This window comes from Schistocerca nitens, chromosome 4, assembly GCF_023898315.1.
Source record: "Schistocerca nitens isolate TAMUIC-IGC-003100 chromosome 4, iqSchNite1.1, whole genome shotgun sequence".
Taxonomy (NCBI): Eukaryota; Metazoa; Arthropoda; class Insecta; order Orthoptera; family Acrididae; genus Schistocerca; species Schistocerca nitens.
This window is the reverse complement of record NC_064617.1, coordinates 700,389,140-700,404,958: the sequence shown is the minus strand read 5'-3', so window position 1 is coordinate 700,404,958 and position 15,819 is coordinate 700,389,140. Positions and strand designations below refer to the sequence as shown.

The 15,819-nt window shown below is 41.3% G+C and overlaps 1 protein-coding gene and 1 non-coding gene across 2 annotated transcripts in view; one reads left to right on the top strand and one right to left on the bottom strand.

The window, feature by feature from the left end:
• Positions 1-15,819, top strand: part of LOC126251510 (fatty acyl-CoA reductase wat-like) — a 225,445-nt gene that overhangs the window by 63,136 nt on the left and 146,490 nt on the right. The gene's annotated exons all lie outside the window — the stretch shown is intronic.
• Trnal-uaa (transfer RNA leucine (anticodon UAA)) lies at positions 15,132-15,206 on the bottom strand. The gene has a single exon. It is a non-coding gene; the product is annotated as a tRNA-Leu (tRNA).

Here is a 15,819-nt window from a genome sequence, read left to right as displayed (position 1 = left end):
TGAAGCGGCACATCTTCGAGAAAACCAGGATGTACGTGTTCGAGAAATACGTGGTAAACACGACCAGTTAAAAATGTTAGCCTCGACTACTTGGTTGTTAATAATTCCAACCGAAAGATTAACTGAAAATCGTTCCTAAAAATGGCGGAAACCGTATCTCGAGGATTTTCATTAGGATAGACATAGGAGTTACGACTTTTGAACATTCGTTCGTGGGTGAAAGTCGATTCATAGGCCACAGAACAATGTTTGCGAAGTCGAGAGTTCACATTATTTGCCAGAAAAACCATACGGCATAGTCGTTGACGGTGATCATCACAAAGAGTTCTCCAAACACGGCTAGCTCCAGCATTTAGAGCATGAACAACGGAGCGTACGCTATCTGAAGGATTTTCCAACATTTGTAATGCTAGTTTCTCGAAACCACGATTGCGAACACTCCGTGGTCGACCGCGCGCAATGAAATCTCTGATGTGCCCCTTTCACTGGGACAACGATCCACAGCAGCAAATATTCTCCAATTTGGTATTCATCTGTTTGGATGACGTTCTGCGTACAAACACCGTGCTCCTTCCGTAGATCCTGCGGCACCAAAGACGTGTCTGCAAGTTCGTTTCATCAAACCTTTCATGTCCTCCGCATGATAACACAGAGTCAACAATCTTTTTTACATTCGCAAGTGCATACAATTGTTCCATAACACACTACTTTACCTTTGATACAACACTTGATTACGAATTAAGTTGAGGTGTACTTCCGGTACATAGCGCCGAATGAAGATGAAGGTAACTAGAACAGTGTTTCCTCGTTAGGGCACGGGCACCAGTGACACTAGATATCCAAACTTACGTGAACGTACCGCCGGTAATGACACTACCAGACGGACCGATGACTCTTTGAGGTCGCCTACCGTCGTAAATATGCTTCAGCGATGCCATGTCCGTGTACTTAAAATAATTGCCTATATCCAACCTATCATCAAACAAAAAATAGTTTATTTATTTCTGAAACGCCCAAAATAGTCACATCTCCTTACGGCACTCCAAACGATATATTTAACATACCAGCGGTTTCTCGACGATAACTGTTTTGAATAACATCAGAATCTGGTTATTTGAATGTAAGTTCCAAGTTTTTCAAAGTGAAAACTCTATATGTCTTCTTGTATTTCACAGGAATTTTACACTCCTTCGACTTTGTATGAGACTGTTTATCAGTAACTTCATTCTCCAGATAATCCGTACCTTTTCTGAATAGTAGCGATATGCACAGTCTTAGAACTCTTTAGTAATGTACTAAGGATGTAAAACGTCTAAACAGTTACGGAAATACTGCGTGTTGAAAATGTGGTTTCACATGGATAACGTTTTTCATACCGCCGATGAATTCTTGAATAGCAATAAGTAAACATTTAAACTTGTTTGAATGGTAGTTAGGCTTATGAACAGTTGGATAAAATATGTACTGCTGTAGCGTACCATAATGATAACATATGTGTAGCTGTTGCGTAGATAACAATTCTTGTGAATATAATCGAAATTAAACTTGTTTGAATGGTAGTTAGGCTTATGAACAGTTGGATAAAATATGTACTGCTGTAGCGTACCATAATGATAACATATGTGTAGCTGTTGCGTAGATAACATTTCTTGTGAATATAATCGAAATATCAAACTAGAGTCACCTGAATGAAATTTAGACGATAAATATGGAAAGTATTAGCAAATCCGAACTGTAGTACAGCTACAGTAACTTCTAGACCCTCATTAACAAGATAAGTGGCTGATCAGCTCGAGAAGACAGCTCACATTTACTGTAACCCTCTGTGAAAATAGAGAGCACCCTGATTAGAACAATAGGGTTCTTCACTGTTCAGCATCAAGCAGTACAACCACTCGGTCCAGTCACATTTATGTGGGTACCACATAAGTTCGACGTCAGCATGCAGTAGCCATTCACACACGGCAGGTGGTAGCACTAGCAGTGGGGGGTATATAAAGCGTGTCGGTGAGAGAACAGTTCTGTACTTATCGTAATGCGGAAACGTCCACAAGGGCATGACCTTTGGCTTTCGGCCAATGGTTGAAGCATTTCCGAAATGGCTAAATATGTAAACTGATCGTCTGCCGCCATGTGTAAAATGTAATCAGGCATGGCAAACTGGCGCTATCCAAAACCGGCACACAAGGAACTGTGGTGCACCATGGGCCACTGATGGTAGGGGTAAACAACAACTGTGGTGAACGTGTACGGGCGAACAGACGGGCAAATGTTGAGCAACAGACTGCCCGTACCAATCGAGGGGCTACCAACACTGTCTCCGTAACGACCGTTCGTCGAAAGTTGCTGCATATGGGCCTCAGCAGTAGGCGCCTGGCTCACGCACCCACGCTGAATGCCGTTCAACGGCGACGAAGACTGAAATTCGCACGCCAGTTGGACGTGCAGTGAGTGGCGACAGAGGGACTATTCAGATGAATCACACGTTTTATGCTCCATCGGATCGATGGCCGCTGGCGTGTAAGGCGTGAAATGTCTGAAAGCAAACGCACTGCATCCATCGCCAGAATGATCCAGGTCGGAGGAGGGAGCGTTATGGTCTGGGAAACGTTTTCGTGGCACTCCCTCGGTAACCTCGTCATTCTAGAAGGCACAATGGATCAACGGAAGTGTGCCTGTATTCTTAGGGACCATGTTCACCCACACATGCAGTTTATTTTCCCTCGAGCACGATGGTATCTACCAGCAGGACAATGCAACGTGTCACAAAACTCGCAGTGTTTCGAAGAGTAACAGGATGAATTTAGCGTAGTCCCCTGACCACCAAACTCCCCAGATTTAAACCTAATCGAGAACCTGTGGGACCACCGCGAAAGTGCTGTTCGCGTCATGGATCGTGCATCGAGAAACTCGGCTGAGCACAGCACTGGAGTCAGCATGGCTCCATATTCCTGTCTGTACTTCCCAGACTGACTCCCTTCCCCCACGACTCGCAGCGGACCACGCTGCAAGAGATGGTTATTCGGGCTTTTGACAGGTTGCCGCATTAATGTCACTAGACAGCGTAGTAACGCTCCGAACTCAACACCTGGAGATGCGCTGAATCGGGACTTTCTTTTCATTGCTCCCCATATTTCAAACGAGTTATCACACGTGGCAGGTATTGTGTGAATTGAAACTATTACCAGACTCCCTCGCTAACGCCATCGGATGAGGGTGAATGGATACCGGAAGGTAAGAATTTGTAGAAATAAACCCATACAAAAGACTTCATTACTAAGCAATTAATATTTTACTTCACGTAAGCGTTAGTAGCACCTGCTGATCAAGAACGTTAGCGGTCGTAAAAAAACTGATTTGTGTATGCCCTAGCATTGGACAATCAAACTGCTTAAAGGAATGCAAATTGCCGTAGAAACACGTATAAAGCAATAACTAACTGGAACAAATACACTGGTTAATACCGAGCAGATCAGTAATACGCGTTCTCGTTACTAGCCCAACAGGTTAGGCAGAACCTTGAGACTCAGTAATTTCAAGGCATTTCCGTATTTTTTTCCATTTTTCCTTGTCAACAGAAGAACAGACTAATCAAGGTAGAGAAAATGAGTTCTCCCACAATTCATCTTAAGTAGAAATTCATTCTGAAATGTGTAGGTACAAGTTATCCTTTAAGTTCACGAATCGAAGGTATTCATAACTTTCGTGTAAATTTGTGATAGGTCTCTGTTCTACGATCTCGTCCGCTCCTAATGTTATCATGCTGTGAACAGAGCATTACACCAGATCATAGGATAATTCACTGTTGCTTTCAAGTTTCATTTGTGTATAAAAAGAAACGACGACGAACTATAATAAGTTCATGGTTTCTGTGGTGTCCCTAAATCATTAATGGCAAGTGCCGAGATGGGTCTGCTGTGGTAGATTTTCTGTCAGATCTCTGTCTAATCCAGATTTATGCTCAGTTTGTAATTAAGTCGTCGCAGCCGGAAAAATTAGCCATAAGAATGAGATGTACTTGCCTTTCCAGCCGAGAAGACATTCGTAGAAAAGTCTTTCCTGTCATTCCTGTTCATGGACAGTATGCCACGAGAAAGTCTGCAAACCATTGTACATTTCCTGGCACAGGAGACATGACACTTTAGCGTTTATTAGAGTTTCTTCTCGTTCCATTCACGTATGGAAAGCGAGAAGGATGACTGATTAAATACCTCAGTGCGCGCTATAATTAGTTTAATCTTGTCTTGCAATCCCTCCAAGAGGGATACGTAGGATGCTGTAGTATGTTTATAGATTCATCACTTAAAGCTGATTCTTGAAACTTACTAAGCAGGACTTAAAGCGTTTGCCAGTTCGATTTTTCAGAATGTCCTCGGCGCTCTCTCATGGGCAACCAAAGCTGTGAGCATTCGTGCTGCGCTTCTTCGTTTACGCTGAATATACACAATTTATCCTATTTCGCACTGTCCCACATCTTTCAGCAATATTTTGAGTCGCACAAATGTTTTGTAAGAAATCTCCTCCGTTGTGTAATTGCATTACTATAATACTGATTCCAAATTTTTAGATTTCCAGACGGCTTTTGATACCGTTCCTCACAAGCGATTTCTAATTAATTTGTGTGACTGTGGAATATCCTCTCAGTAATCTGACTATATTAGTGTTTTCCTGTCAGAAGGGTCACAAATCGTAATAAGTCATCGGGTAATATCTGGTGCTCCCGAATGAAATGTTCCCGATCTACATAAACGATTTAGGAGACAATCTGGGCAGCCCTCTTAGATTGTTTGCAAATGATGCTGTCATTTGCGGTCATGATGATCAAAATTAATTCCAAAATGATTTAGACAATACATATGTATGACGTAAAATGTGGAAATTTAAATAAGAAAAGTGTAAAGCCATCCACATGAGCACTAAAAGGAATCCGGTACGCATCAGTTACAGGATAAATCACACAAATCTAAAGGCTGTAAAAACAACCAAATACTTACGGATTACAATTACGAATAACTGAAACTGGAATGATCACATAGACAATGTTGTGGGGAAACCCAACCAAAGATTACGAGTTATTGGCAGAACATTTAGAAAATCTAACAGGTCTTCTAAAGAGACTGCTTACACTACGCTTGTCCTCCCCCTTCTGGATTACTGCTGTGCGGTGTGGAATCCACATCGGATAGAATTTACGGAGGAAATCGGAAAACTTCAGAAAAGGGTAGTTCGTTTTGTATTATGGCTAAATAAGTGAGAGAGTGTCAGGGGGATGTGATCCACGAATTGGGGTGTCAGTCATTAAAACAAAGGCGTTTTTCGCTGCGGCATGATCTTCTCATGAAATCTCAATCACCAAATTTCTCGTCAGCATGTGAAAATATTTTGTAGACGTCCGTTTGCATAGGGAGCACTACCATCAAAATAAAATAAGAGAAATCAGAGCTCGCGCGGAAAGATAAGTGTTAGTTTTTCCCACACGCTGTTCGAGAGTAGAACGGTAGAGACGTAGCTTAAAGAACCTTCTGTCAGGCACTTAGTCGTGAATTGCAGAGTAATCATGGGGGTGTAGATGTAGATGTAATATTCTAGCAATGAACCGAGTTCCGGCATCTGCTTTACCAACGACTGAGCCTTTCTATTCCCATTTAATATTCCTGAAAATTTTTACACCCTAATGATCGTATTTAAACATCACGTTAGGCCATCCTGATTTAGCTTCTTTGTGGACCACCTAGATCACTTCAGGCGAATAATATTCGATATGACACCCCCTAAATTTTTTCACTAGCATTGTTCAATTCGAAACAGTGTTCACCCTCTGATGATGTCAGTGTTGGCGCACTTCTAAGAGCTTTCTTCCTTGCTTTGCGCCAAGGACACAAGAAGTACACACAGAAGTAAAGCACCACATATGAGGCTACAGTAGGAATGAAACGAAGTAGCCTGCTGCGGGGTTAGTAATCAACCAACGCCAGATCTGTGGAAATTAAAACATAAGACGCCCAATAATTCTGATATCTACGTGGAACGTTTGAAGAAGAAATTCCTTTTTTTTTTTCTAAAACACAAGGATATATTCTAAAGAAACTGTACACTCAGAATAAAACTTTGCAGTTACGATCAGTCACACAATCTAATAAAAAACAAAATTATTTACGAAAAAGAAAGTAATGGACAGTTATATGTCTATTTTAACAACATTGAAAATAGCAGGCATACGAAGAAAATAGTGGTCCCTCCTTGATCAGTAATAAATGGACTACAAAGCCATAAGCATATAATAGAGAGGGAATTACTCAGCTTACTTTGATTTAACACTGTCATTCCAAAATATGCTTCTTAAAAAATGCTTCAAATTTTCTCCTAAGAAACGGAATCTCTGCGGTGAGGCGCTGTGGAGCGGACTTTGCCGATCGACTGCTGTTATGCTTTGGTCAAGGCATCATTGGACGTCTATTTTGTCATCAGTCCGATCCACCACGAGTTTCTCTCCTTTACCAACGCCTTCATATTAGAGTAGCACATGCACCCAACGTTCTGAGTTATTTGTTGGATGTACTCCAATCTCTGTTCCCTCCTTCAGTGTTTAGCCCCTACACCTCCCTCTAGTTACTACCTGATGTCTTAACAAAGTCCTATCACCCTCTCCCTTCTTCTTGTAACAGTTTTCCACGTGTTCTTTTCTTTGCCGATTCTGCGGAGAGCATTCTCATTCTTTATCAGTTCTCCTAATTTTCAACATGCTTCTATAACACCATATCTCAAACGCTTCGATCCTCTTCTTTCCTGATATTCCCACAGTCCATGCTCCAAACGAACTTTCTCAGAAAGTTCTTCCTCAAGTTAAGGCCGATTTTTTATACTAGCAGACGTCTTTTCGGCAGGAATACCGTCTTTGCCTGTCTTAGTCTGCTTTTTATGTCCTCCTGCAACGAGCTCCTCATCAGACCTTGAAGGCCCAAGGGTTGTCGACTGGTCGCATTGCCACGTATTGCCATGAAGAGTCATGCGGGTGCAGTATAGAAGAGCATGTGGTTTTGCCGACTTTCCAGACCTGGGACCCGCTACTCTCAATCAAGTAGTTCTTCAGTTGGTACCACGAGGCTCAGTGCACCCCGTACCACTTCTATCAAGGAAAAATGCTTGCCAGTACAGCGAATTTAACCCGGGTCTCTGGCATGTTGGCCGCCTACGCTGACCACTTAGCTACTGTGGCGGACTTACGTCCCCTAATACTTACTACAATAACACCTGAGTGCTGTTTTGCATCCAGAGTATCAGAATTCCCCTTTATCTACTTTGTGGTCATCAATTTTTATGTTAAGCTCATCGCTAAAATTTCTGCTACTCCTCTTTCGCTTCTTCGTTTTTTGTTTCACCCTCAATCAATATTCAGTACTCATTGGACTATCCAACTGGTCAAGTCCTGTAATTCTTCTTCCATATCACTGAGGATAGCAATGTTATATGCGAATCTTTTTAATGATATCCTTTCACTTTGAATTTTAATCCCACTCATGAACATTTTCCTTATTTCTGCCATTGCTTCTTCGGCGTATAAATTGACACTAGGGGCGAAGTACTACGCCCCTGTCTTCCACCCATTTTGATCCGAGCACATCGATCTTGGTCTTCCACTCTTATTAGCCCTCCCTGATTTTTGTATGAAGGGGTATTTTTTTATACAAATGGGTATTTTTTTGTATAAAGGGTATGTCATAGAAAATTACTGTCCTGGCCATCAAAGTTTGCTTTTGCAAATTTGAGTCGCCATTTCTCCTACAGAAAGCCTACATATCATTCGTCTGGCGAAAATGAGTGCACCCCTTTCCACTCTACCCACGACGGGTGTTTTCGGAGTCAAAGCTGGATTCTCTGCCTGACAGTGAGGCAAGCTGACTACTCAGCTACTTTTATTATTGTTGTTGTTTCATTTAATGCATGGATTGGCTAGCTCGGTGCTGCTATCTAGAAATGTGGTCCAAAAATTACTTTACTCCTTAACGTCCCGTCGAAGACGATCTCGTCAGCGACGGAGGACGACATCGGCTTGGACAAGAATGGGACGAGAAGTCGGATGTTGCCATCCCATGGTTTGGGGTGACCACAAAAAGCCTGTATCTAAATGACCAGACGTGGATTTCAACCCCCGTCATCCAGAATAGAAGCGCAGAATCTCAACAAATCAGCCACAGCGCTCAAAAAAACACTCGATACTCAAATGGTGTTAAATACAAACTACTTATTCCTATCATAAAAGTAAATACTAACAAGTTTTTTTTACTCTTCCTCTCCTCATTGTCTAGACCACGTAGTGGTACATTTAGAGTAACAGTAATCTTAATTTAATGCTTTTACTTCTTGTCAAACAGTTTTCATACATTTTTGGAATGATTTCGTACTGCCTGCAACTGTCTATTTTGGTTTATTTCTCAGCATCGTTGTGGCCTTGGGCCATTTTCAAGTACCTAGGTTCGCTTGTTGGCCATAGAATCAATAAGAAATAGCGTCGGAAAATATTGCCGTTTCTGTATGGTGACTGGGTATAGTGGGTATAAGTACAGATATTGTTAATTGTGGTACCTTAATATGTACACACTTCAGTGTTTTTGTTTTTTCTTTCTCTGCTTCTAATAGTCTTCCTGCAAGTAGTTTTTGATGTTGCTGAGCAACAGTCATACAGTAATTTTTAAGTGAACACACTGCCATTTGACTGCATTGTTGTTTATTTAATTACGACCCAGGTTTTGGCTCTTTATGCCATTTTCAAGTGACTGAGTTTATGTTACTAACATACACTGAGCTTGATGTCCTACAAAATGTAGTAATGGCATTAACTCAATCACTTGAAAATGGCGTAAAAGGTCGCAACCTGGATAGTAATTAAATAAACAATAATACAGTCAAATAGCGGTATTTGATGGTGTACTGATACTTCAGTGATGTGGATTTAGATTCTTTCAGGTTTGTTACTGATCTGTCTTGATTATTTCTTTCTCTTGGTACAAATCCTGTTTTCTGCAATGACAAACGGTATGCATTTGCTCATTGTTTTATGGCCAGATGCCTTTGTAATAAACACATCCTCAATTTAATGTTGTTGTTGTGGTCTTCAGTCCTGAGACTGGTTTGATGCAGCTCTCCATGCTACTCTATCCTGTGCAAGCTTCTTCATCTCCCAGTACCTACTGCAACCTACATCCTTCTGAATCTGCTTAGTGTATTCATCTCTTGGTCTCCCTCTACGATTTTTACCCTCCACGCTGCCCTCCAATGCTAAATTTGTGATCCCTTGATGCCTCAAAACATGTCCTACCAACCGATCCCTTCTTCTAGTCAAGTTGTGCCACAAACTTCTCTTCTCCCCAACCCTATTCAATACCTCCTCATTAGTTACGTGATCTACCCACCTTATCTTCAGCATTCTTCTGTAGCACCACATTTCAAAAGCTTCTATTCTCTTCTTGTCCAAACTAGTTATCGTCCATGTCTCACTTCCATACATGGCTACACTCCATACAAATACTTTCAGAAACGACTTCCTGACACCTAAATCTATATTCGATGTTAACAAATTTCTCTTCTTGAGAAACGCTTTCCTTGCCATTGCCAGTCTACATTTTACATCCTCTCTACTTCGACCATCATCGGTTATTTTACTCCCTAAATAGCAAAACTCCTTTACTACTTTAAGTGTCTCATTTCCTAATCTAATTCCCTCAGCATCACCCGACTTAATTTGACTACATTCCATTATCCTCGTTTTGCTTTTGTTGATGTTCATCTTATATCCTCCTTTCAAGACACTGTCCATTCCGTTCAACTGCTCTTCCAAGTCCTTTGCTGTCTCTGACAGAATTACAATGTCATCGGCGAACCTCAAAGTTTTTATTTCTTCTCCATGAATTTTAATGCCTACTCCGAATTTTTCTTTTGTTTCCTTTACTGCTTGCTCAATATACAGATTGAATAACATCGGGGAGAGGCTACAGCCCTGTCTTACTCCTTTCCCAACCACTGCTTCCCTTTCATGCCCCTCGACTCTTATAACTGCCATCTGGTTTCTGTACAAATTGTAAATAGCCTTTCGCTCCCTGTATTTTACCCCTGCCACCTTCAGAATTTGAAAGAGAGTATTCCAGTCAACATTGTCAAAAGCTTTCTCTAAGTCTACAAATGCTAGAAACGTAGGTTTGCCTTTTCTTAATCTCTCTTCCAAGATAAGTCGTAAGGTCAGTATTGCCTCACGTGTTCCAACATTTCTACGGAATCCAAACTGATCTTCCCCGAGGTCGGCTTCTACCAGTTTTTCCATTCGTCTGTAAATAATTCGCGTTAGTATTTTGCATCCGTGACTTATTAAACTGATAGTTCGGTAATTTTCACATCTGTCAACACCTGCTTTCTTTGGGATTGGAATTATTATATTCTTCTTGAAGTCTGAGGGTATTTCGCCTGTCTCATACATCGTGCTCACCAGATGGTAGAGTTTTGTCATGACTGGCTCTCCCGAGGCCATCAGTAGTTCTAATGGAATGTTGTCTACTCCCGGGGCCTTGTTTCGACTCAGGTCTTTCAGTGCTCTGTCAAACTCTTCACGCAGTATCTTATCTCCCATTTCGTCTTCATCTACATCCTCTTCCATTTCCATAATATTGTCCTCAAGTACATCGCCCTTGTATAAACCCTCTATATACTCCTTCCACCTTTCTGCTTTCCCTTCTTTGCTTAGAACTGGGTTGCCATCTGAGCTCTTGATGTTCATACAAGTGGTTCTCTTCTCCCCAAAGGTCTCTTTAATTTTCCTGTAGGCAGTATCTATCTTACCCCTAGTGAGATAAGCCTCTACATCCTTACATTTGTCCTCTAGCCATCCCTGCTTAGCCATTTTGCACTTCCTGTCGATCTCATTTTTGAGACGTTTGTATTCCTTTTTGCCTGCTTCATTTACTGCATTTTTATATTTTCTCCTTTCATCAATTAAATTCAATATTTCTTCTGTTACCCAAGGATTTCCATTAGCCCTAGTCTTTTTACCTACTTGATCGTCTGCTGCCTTCACCACTTCATCCCTCAGAGCTACCCATTCTTCTTCTACTGTATTTCTTTCCCCCATTCCTGTCAATTGTTCCCTTATGCTCTTCCTGAAACTCTCTACAACCTCTGGTTCTTTCAGCTTATCCAGGTCCCATCTCCTTAAATTCCCACCTTTTTGCAGTTTCTTCAGTTTCAATCTGCAGTTCATAACCAATAGATTGTGGTCAGAATCCACATCTGCCCCAGGAAATGTCTTACAATTTAAAACCTGGTTCCTCAATTTAAAATTCCTCAATTTAATATAAGATGGAAATTTATATGCATATAAGCATGTCCATCTCTTCCGTACATAATGGTCTATTATAAAAGGCCTGTAATTTTTTGAGCACAGCCATCACTCATTCTGGGAGATCAAAAATCTATTGTAACTTTTTGTTAATTTTTGTTTCAAAGTATTTTCTTCCTACACAATCAAAGAGATTATGTTTACATCGAAGCGCAGTGACTAATTATATTCGATATGTAAGGTCATGTGAAGACCAACGTGTCAGCGAGAAAGGTGAAGAGAGGGAATACCAAGGAACGTGGTGAAGGGGAAAGCGTTGTCGGGTTTCGGGTGTTCCCCATCGTCGGTGGGATGGAAATTCCGACATATTCCCGCAGAGGTCAGCGAAGTGACCTTGTGTTGCCACACCACCTGTCGGTCTGCTCTTCGCACTCTGCGCGTCACGTTAAGCGCAGAGACAATGCCAACATTAATATTTTCGTATCGAGATTGCTATCTCTCTGTGTGCTCCTTTCTGTTGTTAGTTTCCTTTTGTCGGTGGCATGGTCTACCTCTCTCAATTCCACAGCGCAGTGAGTTAAAGAAACCTCTCATGCAGGGGGAATGTAGTGCTATGTAAGACGCTTGATCTCTTTCACTTTTTCTGGATGTTGATGAGATTGTCGTAGTGACTAAGCCAACATAGCGTTACCAATTCCCTCCTTGCTGTGTTGCTGTTCAAAGCAACCAGTCAAATGTTTTTTATTCCAGTCTTTGATAACAATATCAATTCTTTTGACGATGACCGGTTTCAGTCCGTAATGACCATCCTCAGATCTTTTCTACACCATGTCCTAAGGTGATAAGGCCATAATGGCATCGTCAAAACATATAAATGTAATCAGCACAGCATCGTCACATAGATCTAAAATAAGGTGTAGAATAGGCCACATCGTTCACACAGTCATTGTTGCTTCATCACTGTAGATTCAGAATGTATGTCCACGCTGGGAACGATCCAGTCAGCTGGAGTTTATTATAAACACAAAGAAACATTCTTGAACCTGGTGCACTGTCCTTGGGAGGAATTTACTGTATTCTTCACAAGGAGGAAGAATGTTTTCATTCCAGAACAAGTAAACAGATATCGCGTCAGCACATACTGCATTTGTAATTATGCGCTGAGATGAGGCGGTCAGTTTGTAACTGCCGTCTGATTTAATTCAAACTTAACTTGCTGCTCAGGCTTACGAACGACCGAGCGAGGTGGCGCAGTGGTTAGCACACTGGACTCGCATTCGGGAGGACGACGGTTCAAACCCGTCTCCGGCCATCCTGATTTAGGTTTTCCGTGATTTCCCTAAATAGTTTCAGCCAAATGCCGGGATGGTTCCTTTGAAAGGGCACGGTCGATTTTCTTCCCCATCCTTCCCTAATCGAGCTTGAGCTCCGTCTCTAATGACCTCGTTGTCGACGACACGTTAAACACCAAACTCCTCCTTCTCCATACGGGCAAGCATCTAAACTGTACGTGTCAGCTTTTGAAATGGTACGCATGTTTATATTAACTCTAAGCTCTAAATGGCCCATTTGACCACCAAATGAAATGTTTAGCGTTTGTCCTAAAATAGAGGCATAATGGTTCAAATGGCTCTGAGCACTATGGGACTTAACTGCTATGATGATAATGGATAATGATCCAGCGTTTTAAAATATGAGTGTGTAGATAGGTACCGATTTCCCCTTTTCCCCTCTTTTCTTTGCTTGTATTAGCACAACTTAATGGAAAACTGGGGGGGGGGGGGGGAGGATAAATAAGTAAATATTCGTGGACCAAAAAGTTTCCTGATAGTACCTCTCCTCACCATTTCATTAACAAATTTGATTTTTTTCTGGTAATAATTGCAGTTTGTAATTCGCCATGTTCTACATGAAAACCTTACGTTGTACAGACATTTATGATTGCAAACTTTAATTTCCGACGTTACGAACAGGTGCTTCGCCTTTATTCAATGTTTCTTGAAGTCTAAATTTGCTCGCTATAGATTTCTCAGTTTTACTTCGGTTGTCAGATGTCTTTCTGACGTTACAATCGCTCCTAAGTCTTCTATAACCCGAGCTGCACTGTCCGCCATGTTTTCCCCAAAGTATAGGACATTCACACATGTTTACCTATGAGACACGATACGAATGGGGATTTGCTTTCAAATGTATTGAATTCGTCATAAATATGGGGTGCTACTCAGCTGTGAACTGCACTAACCATCGCAAAAACGGTTTTCGTATGTTTCCATTTCCAAGTGACCCCAAACAAGGAAAAATAGCCCATAAGTAGCTGCAGACACAACTGGGAAGCAGTATCTGACGCTCAGTGGTGTATTGTAAGTATACGTTAATAAAAGTAGTTATAAATATGAAACTTGTTGCATACAACAGCGTTTCTTCCCCCAGTCGATAACTGCAATGAAGCAATTTGTTTAAAAAATTCGATTCCTGAGATATTTTCGTAATTGGCTAAGTGAGGAGCAATGTTTATTGTGATGTATTTATATACCGTGATCATAAACATACATACACAAACGGAATAGTAAGTAACACCGCTTCTTATATAGGAGTGGTAGAACGAGTGATAATTAAGATAACCTTATAGAGGAATGGTCATTGTGTGCGAACCTGCACAAGTAACATCACCTTCAAAATATAAAGTTTTGACCACAACTCAAAAAGCAAAAAATGAAACTATTAATAAAAATTTGTTTCACGTGAACATGACACTATTTTTCTGCCCTCTGTACAATTGAAATGCCAGTTTTTGTACCTACTTATGATTAAAAAATAAATACCATTTTTGCAAGCGCCTATATACCGACAGAAACTAACAAATTAACAAATAGTCATAGATTTTTACTGCATAACATCCCTATTTGAAGACATTCGTACTCAGTTCTTAACTCATTTCGTTTAATATTTACAAACTACCGCACATTAATTATTACACTTCAATTTTTCTGTTATACGGCAAGGGCAATCTAAGTATATATATATATATATATATATATATATATATATATATATATATATATATATATATACACATTAATTTCTGTTCGGTACAAGTCGCACGTGCAATATCAAATATTTTAAGCGAAATATTGTAAGAAGTTTCGTGAACAGGTTAACCACCCACAAGGAAAACATTGCGTATCCTCATAGATGGGGAAAACATGGCGGACGATTCAGCCTATTATAGGAGCTGTAACACTTCTTAAAAGATGGGTTGGTGGTGTTTGAGGCTGGGAGAGGGGTGCAAAGGGGAGGGGTTCAAATGGTTCAAATGGCTCTGAGAACTATGGGACTCAACATCTGTGGTCATAAGTCCCCTAGAACTTAGAACTACTTAAACCTAACTAACCTAAGGACATCACACACATCCATGCCCGAGGCAGGATTCGAACCTGCGACCGTAGCAGTCGCGCAGTTCCTGACAGAGCGCCTAGAACCGCTAGACCACCGCGGCCGGCAAGGGGGGGGGGGGGGGGGGAGGAAGGGTAACATATTGACCAGACGCAAACTGGCCATCGTCCGAGAGCAGTGGACATATATCAGGAAAAGATGTGGTTTCCCGCCTTGACACGTCAACTAACAGCCTGCACGAGACACTATAGAAATGTTCTTCAACCAAGTGATTTCATTAACAGTACATTTTAAGTATCGTTTAATCAGGTTACTAGTTCTGCCGTAACTCAACTGTCTCTACTGTTTTTTGAATCAGACGGTTCAGTTAGAGTGACGACAATAGCGTTGAAACTTCCTGGCAGATTAAAACTGTGTGCCGGACCGAGACTCGAACTCGGGACCTTTGCCTTTTACGGGCAAGTGCTCTACCAACTGAGCTACCCAAGCACGACTCACGCCCAATCGTCACAGCTTTACTTCTGCCAGTACCTCGTCTCCTACCTTCCAAACTCTACAGAAGCTCTCCTGCGAACCTTGCAGAACTAGCAATCCTGAAAGAAAGGATATTGCGGAGACATGGCTTCGCCACAGCCTGGGGAATGTTTCCAGAATGAGATTTTCACGCTGCAGCGGAGTGTGCGCTGATATGAAACTTCCTGACAGATTAAAACTGTGTGCCGGACCGAGACTCGAGCTCGGGACTTTTGCCTGCGAAAGTCAAAGGTCCAAATAATGTTTTTGACAAATAACTGCCCTCAAAGGAGCGAGTATTATTCTTTCTAGTTAATGCACTTATGCTATACGTTTCTTAACATCATTCGTGTGATCCTGTAAAAAGATGCAGCTATAACGCTTTTGAAATTTTGGAATTAACGTTTTTAGAAACGTGACAGAAAACTTGCTAAATTTCAATTTCTAGAATTTCAGGACCAAAATATCGCCCCCATAAGGAAGTAAGCATAACAAAACGATGTGAAAACTATCCTGGGTTAGCTCATTAGTCTGTTTTAGGAAAACAAACTCCTCTGAAAAACTTGACAGATGTTATGGCACTCGCTACT